Source organism: Ceratotherium simum, chromosome 39, assembly GCF_057802395.1.
Source record: "Ceratotherium simum simum isolate JZ-2026a chromosome 39, ASM5780239v1, whole genome shotgun sequence".
Classification (NCBI taxonomy): Eukaryota; Metazoa; Chordata; class Mammalia; order Perissodactyla; family Rhinocerotidae; genus Ceratotherium; species Ceratotherium simum.
This window is the reverse complement of record NC_141938.1, coordinates 1,758,072-1,772,441: the sequence shown is the minus strand read 5'-3', so window position 1 is coordinate 1,772,441 and position 14,370 is coordinate 1,758,072. Positions and strand designations below refer to the sequence as shown.

Here is a 14,370-nt window from a genome sequence, read left to right as displayed (position 1 = left end):
GGCAAATGGTTCCACCATGCAAGGTCATAGGGACCCAGTTCCTTCTATCTCATTCCTCCGCCATCCCTAGAGTACGTCTTCATCCACACACCCATCCTCGCTTACCACATGTGCCCTGCCAAAACTCACGGGGGTTCTGTTACCAAAAGTATGAAGGGCAGAGGATTCTAGGACAGATGACAATGTCTCCCATGGAGGGCAGGGGATAAGAAAGAGCATGCTGGGGTTAAGTTACAATGTTTTTACTAGTGGTTATAACAATACTAGCTAACATTTACATAGGATATGCCAGGCACTATTCTAAGTACTTGTATTAATTTATTTAATCCTCAACTCTATGAGGCAGCTACTATTATTAATCCCATTCTATAAATGAGGAAATAAAGACTAAGGAATGTGACCGGTGACACACAGCTAGCAAGTGGTACAGCTGGAGTTTTAAAACTCTAGCCGAAAGTCTTAAGAAAATCCATTTCTAAAAGGTTACTTTGTATTCACCTGCAAAGGAATTATTTGGGGGGGATGCAAAGGACATTCCTAGGACTCTGAACAAGAAAGCTAGCAAAGCAGTTGATTTCCAATTTAATACAAAGAAGGCAAACTGTTACTGAATATTAAAAAAAAAAGTCTTCCCTGGTTCATCTCTAAAAGCAAATGCTTTGAGAGAACATAATCCATTAGCCCCTGGGATGAAGTCAGAGCAATTTCAATCTCAGGGTTTAATCTTTCTGCCAAATATGGGCTCCATTACTAACCCCCTTGGCTAGAAATCTTCAGGATCCAGATCCCTTTCTGGTCCCTAATATACAGCTGCTGAGAGCACGTATCTGTCCCCTGGGAACCTCGGCAGGGAAAAATCCGAGAATGGCTTTTCTGCCACCATGCTACTCTGGGAATTAAGATCATTAAAGGCTAATAGCAGCTGTTAGGCACTTAGCAAATGTAGCTAATCAGCCTCCCACACATGGGAGACTATTCTAAATACACAGCGGCTGCTAAATCCCGCGGTGACTGCAGTACCATCCATCTCCTGACCAGGTAATTAGGAAGAACTGGATAATCGCTGTGGCCAAATAGCAGAGGCAGCAATACATCTGTGATACTGGTGATGGATCACAAGCCGTGTGGCAGGATCAGAGGCTGAAAGTGCTTCTGGGCTGAGAAATATCACAGCAAAAACGACACATAACAGAGGCTGGACTCCATGGAGCCGCCCTGTGGGAAGACTCTGACACAGGGGCAGTGGAGGCTTCTGGAGTGGGCACAGGGACGCCCAGCCTCTCTGGGGCTGGATGTGGCCGGATGAGTAAGGTCTTGCCAATGAAATGCGAGCCAGAGTGATGAGTTGCATGCCCAAGAACCAGGAGGTAGATGTGCCTGCCACCCAGTCTCAGGCCATCAGATGAGGACAACGCCCTAAGGAATGAGAGCGACAGGCGAGAAGAGGCAGGGCCCCCGAGTGACGATGTGTGGAACACCTCTGCCCTGCCCACCTGGACGGCTCACGGAAGACTGTTACGTGAAAGAGAAACAATCGTCTGTGCTCCATCAGCCGCTGTGTTGGGGGCCCTCTATTACAGCCTCTTCACCTTTCCCCTGACTATTACAATAGGCTGCTTCATTTAGTCCTCGCAACAGCCCCGTGCGCTGGGTACGATATCAATTCCATTTTTCAAATAAGGAAACATAGACTCAGAGAAGGTTAAATAATTTTCCCAAGATCCTAAAACCAACAAGTGGTACAAACAGATTTGGAAGCCAGGTTTATCGTGCTCCAAAGCCCATGTGGAAGGTTCTGATTCAGTAGGTCCAGGGCAGAGGCTGACAGTCTGAATTTCTAGAAAGTTCCCAGGTGATGCTGATGCTGCTAAGCCGTAGATCACAATTTGCAGAGCAAGGATTTCAACCGCTCCACTCCCCTGCCTCCCCTGAGAGTTAGGAATGAAGCGTCCAGATTCCCAAATTCTAGTCTCAGATCTCTAAATGACAATGAAGAGCTTGCTAAAAAATGTTTCCCTTCTGTGATGTTCCCCTCTCCTGGAAACTAGCTGGATTCAAATAGGCAGGTTTTCTTAAATAGGCAAATGCTCTTTCAAGCATTAGCTATCTCCCAGGAAGGTGTCACGCTTCCAAAAAGCAGTCACCATGAAATTGTGAAATATGATGCCACTGTCCGGGGATCTTGTGACAGCTGTCTTGTTCTGTCTTTTCTTGCTCTCCCTCTCTAACCCAAAATAGCATTCATTGAGGCTGCTTGGGGAAAGTGACACAAGTCATTCTGTGCTCATTTCAACAGGAAACATTGACTCCATGAAGGTAGAAACACTCTCCACCTGGACGGATATTATAATCAACAGCAGAAACCATTTCAGCACCCAAAACACCTGGGAAATAGCTCCCTGTTGCAAACCCAACTCCAGCCTGAAAACTCAGCACAGTCCAAAAGTAAGCCAAACTCAGTTCACAAAAGGGAAATACAAATGGCCAGTAACTGTCTGAAGAATGTTCATCATTGTTGGTAAACAAATGGAATCCAAACAAGGTACCATTCTTCACCTGGAAAACGGGAAAAAAACTAAATAGGAATATGAACACCCAGTGCTGTTGTTGGTGAGAATAAATGAGCAATCTAATGTACCGTGAGGGAGCGTGGGTACTGGGAATCATGTGGTTTAGGTGACAGGATCTCGATTCAAAACAGCTTAATCAAAAAGGGAAGTGGCAGGGGAATGTACCCATTGGCGACTCTGCCAAGTTCAAGGATGAATCTGGCTCCAAGCATGGCTGGATCCAGGGCTGCCAATCTGTGACCAGATCTGTGACCCATTGAGTAAGGGCCCCCTACGTCCCCCCATAACCCAACCATGACAGCTATGGCAGGTGGGACTGCATTTCTAGAAACGCAGTACAGCCACACCCTCTGCATGTGACTGTGCAGTGCCCTCCCTCTGTGAGTGAGGCATATTTTCCCACCACACTGACATTGGGCTTGATCACATGACTGGCTTTGGCCAGTGGGATGTTAGCAGGTGCAAACAAAGGATTTAAAGGGGCCTGCATGACTGAGTTTGGCTCTGGCACTCCATTATTTTGTTAAGAGAAGAACATGCCCTAGTCAGTTGCTTCCCTTTTATCTTGGGCCACAGAATTAACAAACGTGGAGGAGAGTAAACCAACCCTCATTTTGGCACCCACAAAGCCCAACCAATCCACCACCCGAGGCAGAATCGCCCAGCCTGTTCAAGCCTTTTGCCCATTTTGTTATTCAGTCATCATTCTTACTGATTTGTGGGAGTTCTTTATATATTCTGAATATGAGTCATTTGAGACTGTATGTAATGCAAATATCTTCTCCCAGTCTTGGCTTGACTTTGCACTCTCTCCATGGGGCCTTTTGATGCAGGAAATTTCTTAATCTTAATGAACTCTAATTTGTCAATGTTTTCTCTCATGGGTAGTGCTTTTGGGGGTCTAATTCAGCTTCTTATTCAAGCCAAAGGATATGCCTTCTCATTGAAATTCACAAAAATACATTCAACTTTTAGTTTTGTTTTATTAGCAAAATTTCAAAAGCTTTAGGAGCATTTGTTAATTTTTGCCTGAAAAATGAGAGAGAGAGACATTTTTCTGTTATTAATTATTTTCTATAATGAAAGACAATATGAGTCTGCAAGTCATACTGATGTTGCCATCCTAAAAGATTTTCAAGGGCAATTTGGGCCACACACAGTTTTTGCCTTTTCCACTGCCTTCAGAACCTAACCCCCATATAAGCTGTAACTCCACTGTGAGAACAAACTGGGGCTCCCCAAATAGCCCGCGTGCTCTCCTACATTTCCCAACAGTCCCTGCATTTTGATTAGGTCACATGACTCGTTTCGACCAAAGAACTGTGAGCAGAAGTGATGCCTTCCGTTTCCAGACTGAAGCAGTTAAGAATTGGTGTTTCTCTTATGCCAACAACCTGGGGAACCATGTGTCCCACTTCGTGCAGCTGCAAGATGGAAGAGGGCTGCCCCGGCCACCTCAGACTGCACGCGAGTGAGAGATCGGCCCTTGTTGTGTGAGCCACTGAGATTTCAGGCCCTGCCTGTTGTAGCAGCTGACGGTGCTGAATCTAACTCACACCAGGAAGAATCAGAACTCCCGTTAATAGAAACCACCAGACTCTGCAAGCTGAATTCCTGTCCTGGCAGTTTCTGTGTCCTCAACTCAGAGCTGAGGTTACCTTTGGCAAAGTTCTGCATCACTGATTTCTTAGGTCAGATTTTCCTAGACACAGAGCCTGAGACAAGGATTCAGGTGCACATGGTTTATTAAGGGGCACCGCCAGGAGAACCACTGAGGGAGTGGGGGAGCAGGACAGGGAAGGGAAAAAGCCACGCAAGGATGGATGCCAGGTGAAGTCCTGAGCTCAGCCTGACCAGCAGGCAGTCCTGGGGCATCAATTTGACCCCAGCAAAGGAGCCTGGGCTTCTGGATTCCCTCTCCATCTGCTAGGGCTGCTGTAACAAAGTATAGAGACTGGGCAGCTTACATTACAGACATGTCTTTTCTCACAGTTCCGGCGGCCGGGAAGTCCAAGCTGATGGTGCCAGCAGGGTGGATGTCTAGTCGGGGCTCCTCCCTTGGGTTGCAGACGGCCGCCTCCTCACTCTGCTCACACGGCCTTTCCTTGGTGCGTGAGCGGAGAGAGAGACAGCAGGCTTTCCACGTCTCTTCCTCTTCTTATAAGGACACTAACTCTATCTGATCAGAGCCCACCTTTAATATCTCATTTAACCTTAATTACCTCGTAAAGACCCCATCTCCAAATACAGCCACACTGGGGGTTAGGGCTCTAGTATATGAATGGGGGGGCCACAAACATTCGGTCCATAACAGACTCCTAACCCCACCAGCAACTGGCCGCCCAGGGTGGGGGAGTGAGATAAACCCCCGGGCACTTCTGGCCCTCCGTATGAGCAAGGGCCCCGGTGCCCACGGGCACCCTCTGATGGTCACGGGTGTGAGCAGGAGCAGGTAAGCTTGAGGAAGCGGGGCGTGGGCACCAAGAGCTGGGGTCTACGTCTGGGTGGCAACACCACCTCCTGCTACTCAGGTGCTGTATCAGCGAGAAACAGCTTATAAACCTGTTTTAACAGGGGCAGTAAATTTTAATTGCATATCTGCAGATTTCTGTCTCCACTCCACTGCAACTGTCTTCTGCTAGAATTGCAAATTTCCACGGAGTTAGTCTCCGATCTCCTCTCACAGCCTGGCAGTTTGACCAAAGAGTTCCCATATTTTTCACAAAATCCATAATGGTGACCACAGGGCCTTGATTTCCCCCTCATTCAGACAGTCCCAAAGTACCACCAAGTCCTGGCTGAGCTCCCTGTCAGATTGCTCTGAGAGTGAGCAAAGAAATGAGAAACTTCCACCCAAAACCCAGTCAAGCGTTGGTCTTAAAAGCATTTGTGTTGAGAGCCAGCCAGCTTCTGTGCAATACAAAAGAATCCATTTTCTGCTTCTGTTTCTTGACCAACCCCGTGAAGAGGCAGTGACTCAGGACCCGGGCTCTCCGGAATTCAGTGGCTGGCACAGGAGCGGCGAGACGCCCGTCTCGGGCTGGCGGTCTCTGACGGTGGAGAGGCTGTTATTCAGGAGGGCACGCGATGCTCATCATCCCCAGAGCGCCGGGCCAGGTGTGGTGCCAGGCGTCACAGGTGCTGCTGAGCTGGAAGATCGATGGTTTTCTTCCAGCTGAAGTTCTGTTTGGCACAGAAATTGTTCAGACCTTTACAGATATTGACAGGCTTGTCATTTCCAAAGCGGGGTCAGAAAATGGAAATTCTTCTTGGATGGTGCCAGTGGGCACACAACGGGTGTGCACCTGCTCTTCGTGCTCAGCAAGTCTGCGGTTCCTTCCAGCTGCTGAAGGGAGATGGGGGGCTGCCCGCTCCTCTGCAACCTGCTGCAAAATATTAAAAGACCCATTAGCAATTCTGGGTTGATGGCAAATGCAATTCTTTGGTTTTCTTACCCTGCTTCAAATCACGAATCAACTGCATCATTTCCAGGACACGTAGCTCTACTGGGGGTCCTATCCCACCTGCTCTACAAGATGTCAAGACAAATTCTTGTGTTGGAGCAATGCCAACTCTTCGTAAGTTTTCCGCCTTTCTAAATTGTGCTTTCTTCACACACACGCTCACACACGTAACCAAGCTCAAGTTGGAAAGACTTGACATACTCAATCTACATTGAGTGTATCTTAATTTGAATTCCCCCAGAAGCCAACACTGAGACAGGGATTTGAAGATAAGTCAACTGTTTAGGAAGTAGCCCCGGGAAGCATCAGTAGAGATCAGGGATGTCAGACAGGGAAGAGGAGGCAGCCAGTAAAGGATACATTGGCAAGAGAGTTACTAGAGCTTAACCACTCTAGGGGAGTCTGGAGCCAGCACAGAACATGTCCCGAGAGTCGTCCCACCCGAGGGCTGGGGAGCTGGGGTCCTGGTCACCGACTCCTGTCAGTCATTAGCAGAAGGCTGTCCAGGGAACTTTGATCCCCCAGCACTTCTGGCTGCCCCAGTGGAGGCAAAACAGACTCTGGCCGCAAGAGAAAGCCCCGGGCAAAGACAGGCAGGTCCTGGCAGCCGGAACTGGGGCCAGTGTTCACCAGAATGTCAGGGGAGAAGGGAAATGTGCGACCTCGAGCTTCCGGGGTGAGAATCTTGCCACACAAGCAGCACTAAACTTTTGTGACTCATCAATCGAACGATGAACGAAAAACCAAAAGGTACCTTGGACCAGGCAGGGTTAACTTACAGGGAAAACAATCTCCTCTTTTTAAACTCTGGTACAAAATGCGTAGCATAAGATTTGCCATCTTAACCATTTTTAAGTGTCCAGTTCAGTGGCATTAAGTACACTCACACTGTTGTGCAGCCGTCACACCATCCCTCTCCACAACTCTTTTCATCTTGCAAAACTGAAACTCTGTTCCCACTAACTCCCCATCCTCTCCCCCAGCCCCTGACACCCACCATCCGACTTTCTGTCTCGATGAATCTGATTCCTCTAGGGACCTCATGTAAGTGGAATCACACAGTATTTGTCCTTTTGTGACTGGCTTATTTCACTGAGCATAATGTCCTCGAGGTTCATCCATGTTGTAGCAGGTGTCAGGGCTTCATTTCTTTTGCAGGCTGTATAATAGTCCATTGTATGTGTATACCACATTTGTTTATCCATTCCTCCACTGATGGACACTTGGGTTGCTTCCACCTCTTAGCAATTGTGAATAACCCTGCCAAAAACATCTACTACACATTTTGCCAGAGGAAAGGACCCCAGCTGCTGGGTTCTGAAGTCCAGCACTGCACAGGACCCGAGGCCACGCTTCCCACAGACTGTTCCCCACCAGCGACCGAGCAGGGCAGGGACACTGAGGCAGGCGAGGTCCTGGGAGACTCAGGACTCCTCTGGCACAAGCGAATGAGCTCAGTGGCCTGGGCACATCTCTCAGAGCTGCCCTGCCGTCTAAGCTGCCTCCATCCCTCCTCTTTCCCTGTCCTTCCCCCTTCCTTCCTTCCCTCTCTCCTTCCCGCTCTTCCCTTGGTACATCGCCCACGGCTCTCCCAGCCTCCCTAGCTCCATCCCTGTTTCCCCACACCAGCATCGCTTCTAGCAAATCTCTCACATGGCTAATCTCATCTTGACCTCTGCATCTTGGAGGCCCCAGACTCACAAGGGAAACCATTGGACAAGCACTCCATTGACTTCCCATCCTTCTGTCATCTTAAGAACACCGGGGTTACAGGGTTTATCTGTTACAGCAGCCGTTGTTACCTCAATTAATACAGGAAGAAATCAGGAGGCCACTTCCCAAAATTCTAAGTTCAAAACCCCAACTCCATGTTGGCGATTCAGAGATCAGGAAGCTGCCACTGCAGCTGCCAAAGCTTCTCTTGAAATTCACAAAGCCAGGGGCTGGGCACTGAAATTCTGCCAGGAAATAAAAGTGAAAAACCAAGGTCTCACCAACCGTCCTCACCAGTACCAACAGCTGCAGCAGCAAAACTCACACCCCCTTTCAAGTCTAGAGTGCCTCCAGCTGGCTGGACCTAATCCATCTCCAGCATTCTAGCTGCAAGGGAGTCTGGGAAATGCTGTGCTTCGCTGTTCAGCCTCTGCATTGCAAGATACGCCAGAAGGAGGTTGGGATGGACGCTGTTTGCAAGTCCACCCACATCGACCACCAAGTGGAGACTCTAAGACACTTTCTGTTCTTTGCCGTTTTTCAACTTGCACTGATTTTCATAGAAACAAAAGCAGATGGCCCCTAATCGTAATGACAAATGTCTTGGTCTGAGTCCTTCCAAGAGCAGCTCTGGAGATAAGTATTTCAGTGCACGTAGTTTATTAAGGGAGGCCTCCCAGGAAGCAGAGGGGAGGAGTGGGAAAACAAGACACAGAAGGGCAGCCAACAAGAGGAGTGATGATGCGCACTGTATTAGTTAGCTACTGCTGCATAACAGGTCACCCCAGAACTTAGCAACTTAAAAGAACATGATTTATTATCTACCAGTTTCTGAGGGTCACAAATCCAGGAACATCTTAGGTTAGGAGACAGGGACCACTGGGGGCCGCCTTCAAGTCTGTCTGCCACACACACGTTCCCACTCTTAGCAAAGAGATCCAAATCCCGCCAGGGCCCTCTGAGAGCCCATGGAGCAGACCCCTCGTAACTGTCCCACTGAGGAGTGAAGAAGAGGTTATCCATCCACTGAACCCCATCCCACGCTGTTCAAGGGCCACTCTGGAGGCATTTATATTATGGCACTTCTGGCTTGCCCACTGTCTTAGTCCACTCAGGCTGCCATAACGAATTACCTAGACAGGGTGGCTGAAACCCAGGCGTTTATTTCTCACCATTCTGGAGGCTGCAAGAACGGGTGCCAGTGGGGTCGGGTTCTGGGGACGCCCCCTTCCGAGGTGCCAATGGCTGCCTTCTCGCCCTGTGCTCACACAGACTCACACAGTCAGAGAGCTGAAGGCAGCCGTTGGGGTAAAGGGGAGCGAGCTCTCCGGGGTCCCCTTTATAAGGGCACTGATCCCACTCAGGAGGGCTCCACCCCCGTGACCTCGTCACCTCCCAGAGGCCTCTGCCAAATGTCCTCACACTAGGGGTTAGCACTTCAACATATGCATTTGGGGGGACACACACATTCGGTCCATGACACCCACACGGGCTGAGGACAACGCCCTCAGTGTAGTGGGTGAAGAGTGGTCTCCCAAAAGATATGTCCATATCCTGACCCCCAGAACCTATGAATGGCACCTTATTTGGAAAAAGAGTCTTTTCAGACGTAGCAAAGTGTCCTGAGATGAGATCATCCTGGATTTAGGGTGGGCCCTGAATCCGGTGACCAGTGACCTCATAAGAAGAGGAGATAACACAGAGACACACGCAGAGAAGAGGCCATGTGGCCACAGAGGCAGAGACGGGAGAGACACAGCTGCAGGCTAAGGAACGCCCGGGATTGTTGGAACCACCAGGAGCTGGGAGAGAGGCCTGGGACGGACTCTCCCTCAGAGCCTCCAGAAGGAGCCAGCGCTACCCGCACCTTGGTTTCGGACTTCCGGCCTCCAGAACTTCTAAATTTCTGGTTCTGAAGCCCCGCTGGTGGCCCATTGTTACGGCGGTCCAGGAAACCAGCACAGGCAGAGCTGAGGGCAGCCGCGGGCACAGAGGGGGCTGCTTGCAGGTGACTTTGGGGGCAGCCCGAGGTGGGGGGACCAGCAGCACCTGCTGCAGCACTTCTTTTCTTTTCTGCTGTCTCCAGAAAATTGTTGTAAACGCAACGAAGACATCACGAAGGCGACAGCACCCCATGTCCCCCGGGAGCTGCCGTTGGCTGTATTTCCGGCTCTCTGGCACGACCTTCCACCTCTTTAGTAGCACCCTGCTCTCCCTTTTGGGGGGAATTCCCCGCTGAGAGTAGTCTTAGCACAAGGGCTGTTCCAACACCAGCCTCCCTCCCGTGGCAGACGTGGGATCCCTGCTCGCCAACCCGAGGCTCATGGCTCCCACTCCTGGGTGAGTGGCCCAGGGTCGCTGGGAATGTGGAAGGACAGAGGCAGGGGTGGCATGTGGCCAGAGCTGTCTGCCGCGTGACCTTGGTTGGGAGTCCTCTTGCTGGCCCCCGAGGAGGAGGGCTCATCTAACACAGACACGCTGAGGACAAACTCCCTACAAACGTCCCACCCAGCCTGAAAGGGCACAGGCGTCCGGTGACAACACGGGTGACCAGGAGAAGGGATGCGCTGAGCCATGCTGGGAACAGCCCCCTCCCCACAGCACCCAGTATTAGCTGCGTAGAAAGAGGGGGAGCTCTGAGCAGGGCTGTGCCCCCAACCTGGGGACACCCACGGGGCCTGGCTCCTGTCTCGGGGGCCACTGTCTCCAGATGACTGGGAGATTTGGGGGCAACTCAAGATGCCGATACTGACACGACTTCTCAGCCCCCTCTCAGTGTGGACTCTAAATTCCCAGGGCTGGGGCTCCTGCTATGGGACGCAATTGTCTTCGCTTGGCTTCCCCCAGAGGTGGACGCTGACCCAAGGACTCATGGGCAAGTCGTTTATTTGGGAAGTGACTCCAGGAGACACTGGGGGGGTGGGGCTGTGAGACAGAAGAGGGAGGGCGCCCAAACAGGAGCACCGAGGAGCAGGCTACCCCCCTGGGCATCGGGGGCTCAGCCCCCCTGGGGAGCGCTGGGGGACTGAGTCACCCCGCCGGAGGGCAGAGGGATCTAGGGTCCTGACCATCGGTCATTGGTTGAGGGCAGCTGATGGTGGCGGAGGTGGGAGGCACCGCTGGTTCCCAGGCACTTCCAGCCTGCTGTGCAGCCTTGGGCAACTTTGGAGAAGGCCCTGGGGCATGAAGATGCCAACACTGGCCGCTGGAGTGTCTACCAACGGATGTGGCCACGCCCCGTCAGCATCAGCAATTCCTAACCCTGGGGCATCCACGAGACCCCAGAGCTCCCTCGGTTTCTCCCCTTCTCCAAGCCCTTTCTACAGCTTCCGGCTGATTCTGCGCACCTCTGATATTATTTCCAGAAAACCCATCCTGTACGTGGAAGACACACAGAATCCATTTCTGCTGCATGCAAACAAAACCCTGACTGCTTTACCCTCCCATCCCACATTTGGAGGGAAATAATCTGTAAATAACATAATTGAGCATTTTAAAAATATTTTTCCCCAAAGACAATTTTCAAAGTAACGTAAGGAATTTAAAGAAAGAAAATACTTCTGTCCAGGTTTCAGGGGCACCCCACATACCCAGGCTAGTGGTCCCTGTTTAAGTGCTACCGCCCTGGTCCAGCCCCACCATCTCCTCCTGGTCCAGCGCCGCCTCCTCCTCTCTGGTCTCTGGGCTCCCACCCTGGCTGCCCCCTCCCCGTCACTCACGCGCACAATCTGTTCCTCCCACAGCAGCCAGAGGGCGCCTGAGAGCACTTAAGTCAGATCATGTCCCTCCTCTGCTCAGAACTCGCCATGGCTCCCACCTCATTCAGAGCAAAAGCCAAAGTCCTCTCTGCGGCCCACAAGGCCCTGCTCCCTCTGCCTCGTCACCTCCCTGCCCTCTCCTCCTCCCACTGTTCCCCTCCTTCACTCTGGTGCAGCCACACTGGCCTCCTCACTGTTCCACAAACAGGCCAGGCCTGGCCCAGCCTCAGGGCCTTTGCACTTGCTGTTCCCTCTTCCTGGATGCTCTTTGCCAGATATCCATGGGGCTTGCTTCCTCACTTCCTTCAGTTCTTTACTCTAATGTTAGTGAGGCTATCCCAAGCCACCTGATCTAAAATTGCACACAACCTTGTTGCAAAATGTAGATTTTATTATCATTCAGGAATGATGAGGCCGACAGATCAGGAGACGACTGCCATTGAAAAGATTTTTTGTTATTTACAGATCCCAAGAGGAGGGGGCATGCCATGCCACACATGGCCACAGGGGGCAGGACCGAGGTCGGTCAGGAGAAAGGGGTGGGGGGACAATGTGGGCAGGAGCCTTATTGTGGATTCCGCAGAAAGGAACAGGTGAGATAGTGTGAGCAGGCTGAGGACTGGCTAGTCTGAACAATTTCAGGGCATAGGAATGGCTCCTAGTTGACTGGTACCTGGCCCAGGGGTGGCTAGGGCAGGTGAATTGTGACCCTGAGTGGGGGCCCGATGAAAGAGGTGGTTGGGGTGTGGAGTCTGGATTGGGGTCCTTTACTACTCTAGGAATTGGCTGACCCCGAGAGGGGCAGTCTTTCCAGGCTCAGCCAGGTCCCGGATGTGAAGGCATCAGAAACACAGTAAATACAAACCCCCAGCCCAGCACTGCCTGCCCCTCTTTACTGCATTGCTTATCTCCATGCCACTTAACAATCCCTGGCATACCGTCTAGTTCGCTTCTTTGTTCACTGTCTGACTCCCCGACTAGGATGGCGCCCGCGAAGGCAGGAACATTTGTCGGGTTCAGTCCCTGCCCTAACGCCGCACCTGCTACAACGAATCGAGTGAGCGGACTGACCCGAAGACTCCACGAGTTATGGAGTGATGACTCGCCGTTGGTCGTTAGTGGCAGCTCAGAGCCTGCAGAGTCTTAGTGGCCTCTCTGATCTGACCCTCACACACTGTGTTTCCTTCCATCCTCAGCAGAGCAGGAAACCTGCCTGGCATTCAGAACCCACTCCTGGGGGAGACTGTACCCTGGGACCATCTACTTCTCGGACTTGAACCGTTCACGGGAGTGGGCATCTCTGGGCACCTCGTCCTGAGCCACTGAAAGGGGATGCTCCTCCCCCGAGGTGACTCTCAGTCACATGTTTCCTTCACCCCCTCCCATGTCCTAAAAATAGCCCGGATGCTGGGAGCTGTGGAGGCTGCATGGAGCTATTTTTAACCTTAGCATCTGGGAGTTGTGACCAGGCTGGGCTTAGTTGAAGCAAAAGGATGTTGGTGGGGAGGTCTCGGCTCAGAGAGAATTTTGAGCATCTCTACGACGTGCACGTTCCAATTTCTGAATTAATAGATGGGTGAATTGACAGTTATTGGGGAAGAAGCAGAGGAATGAGTGAAATGCAAGAATTCATTCATTCACTCATTCATTCATACAGTGCCAGGCCCTGTTCTGGGTGCTGAAGATACAGGAGGGAACAAGACAGGCAAACATCTGTGCCCTGGAAACGAACGGGACGAGCTTAGAATATCTACTTGTGTCAGAAAGCAAGGAAGGGGCTTTTATAGACTAAAGAGTTTTGCCAAAAGAACACATGAACTAGATTGAAGGGGTTCCCACAGGTCAAAATTGGGGTAACATTCTACTCTGTTAGTCAAAAGCCCGTGTCATAAGAACCTTGCTTACAGATGTGCAATTTCTTACAGCTCCAGTCAGGGCCATTAAATAAACAGACTGTCTGGAGGTTTCACATAATAAGAATAAATAGCCAAATGCTGAGGATTTTTGGAAAGCAATAAGGTGCCTTATTTCCCCTGGGAGAGTCACCTTCAACCATGGATTGATCAAAACCTGGAGCACGGTGCCCCTCAGCAGCAGCAAGTGTGATGTCTGACGGACTCGTCCTACTCTGGGGTAGTGAAAGCCGACCATTTCTGGGTCCTCTCTAGGTCCCAGGCACTGTTCTCTGTGCTTCGGGTGCAGTATCTCGCTTGGTCCTAGCCACAGCCCAGCAAGGCAGGTACTGAGTACAAGCATTTCACAGAAGAGGCGATTGAGCATCCGGACCCTTTAAAGCAGATTTCAGGAGAGAAGGAAAAGGAGGGAAGAGGAAGTATTTTAGTAGTAGTCATTTCCCTTTTCAGTATGTGAATAGTCTATCAATTAGAATTCAATTCTGCTGCATAGTCAGAAAACTCAAATAACAGTGGCTTACACAAAAGAGAAGTATGTTTTTCTCTGATGTAAGTGTACAGTGGTAGGCAGTTCACAGCTGGTAGGGCAGCTCCACAGTTATCAGGGACCGGAGGGCCTTCTAACTTTCTGCTGTCTCATCTTTGGCTTCCATCCTCAAGGTTGTCTCATGGCCACAAAATGGATGCTACAGCTCCAGCCATCATATCCATGTTCTGAGCAATATTAAGAGGAAAAGAGCTAGGGCACATCTCCCAACCGAGTCATCACCATTAAAGCGTTTACTAGAAGGTCCACTCAATAATTTCCATTTGTGTTTCACTGGGGCACTGCTATCTGCATTGAAGGTTAAGAAATGTAGTCACCCCAAAAAAATACAGGACAGGGGGTTTCTGCTAGAACAAAGAATAGAGGATGGATACTGAGGATGTAACAAGCAAGCAGTCTCTGCAC

At 50.7% G+C, this 14,370-nt stretch overlaps 1 long non-coding RNA gene across 1 annotated transcript in view; it reads right to left on the bottom strand.

The window, feature by feature from the left end:
• Positions 1 to 4,297: 4,297 nt before the first annotated feature.
• The window catches only part of LOC147912090 (uncharacterized), a 36,913-nt gene continuing 26,840 nt past the window's right edge, over positions 4,298 to 14,370 (bottom strand). The window contains exon 3 of the long non-coding RNA XR_015550179.1: positions 4,298 to 5,956. This is a non-coding gene — a long non-coding RNA (uncharacterized LOC147912090). The remainder of the gene's footprint in view (positions 5,957 to 14,370) is intronic.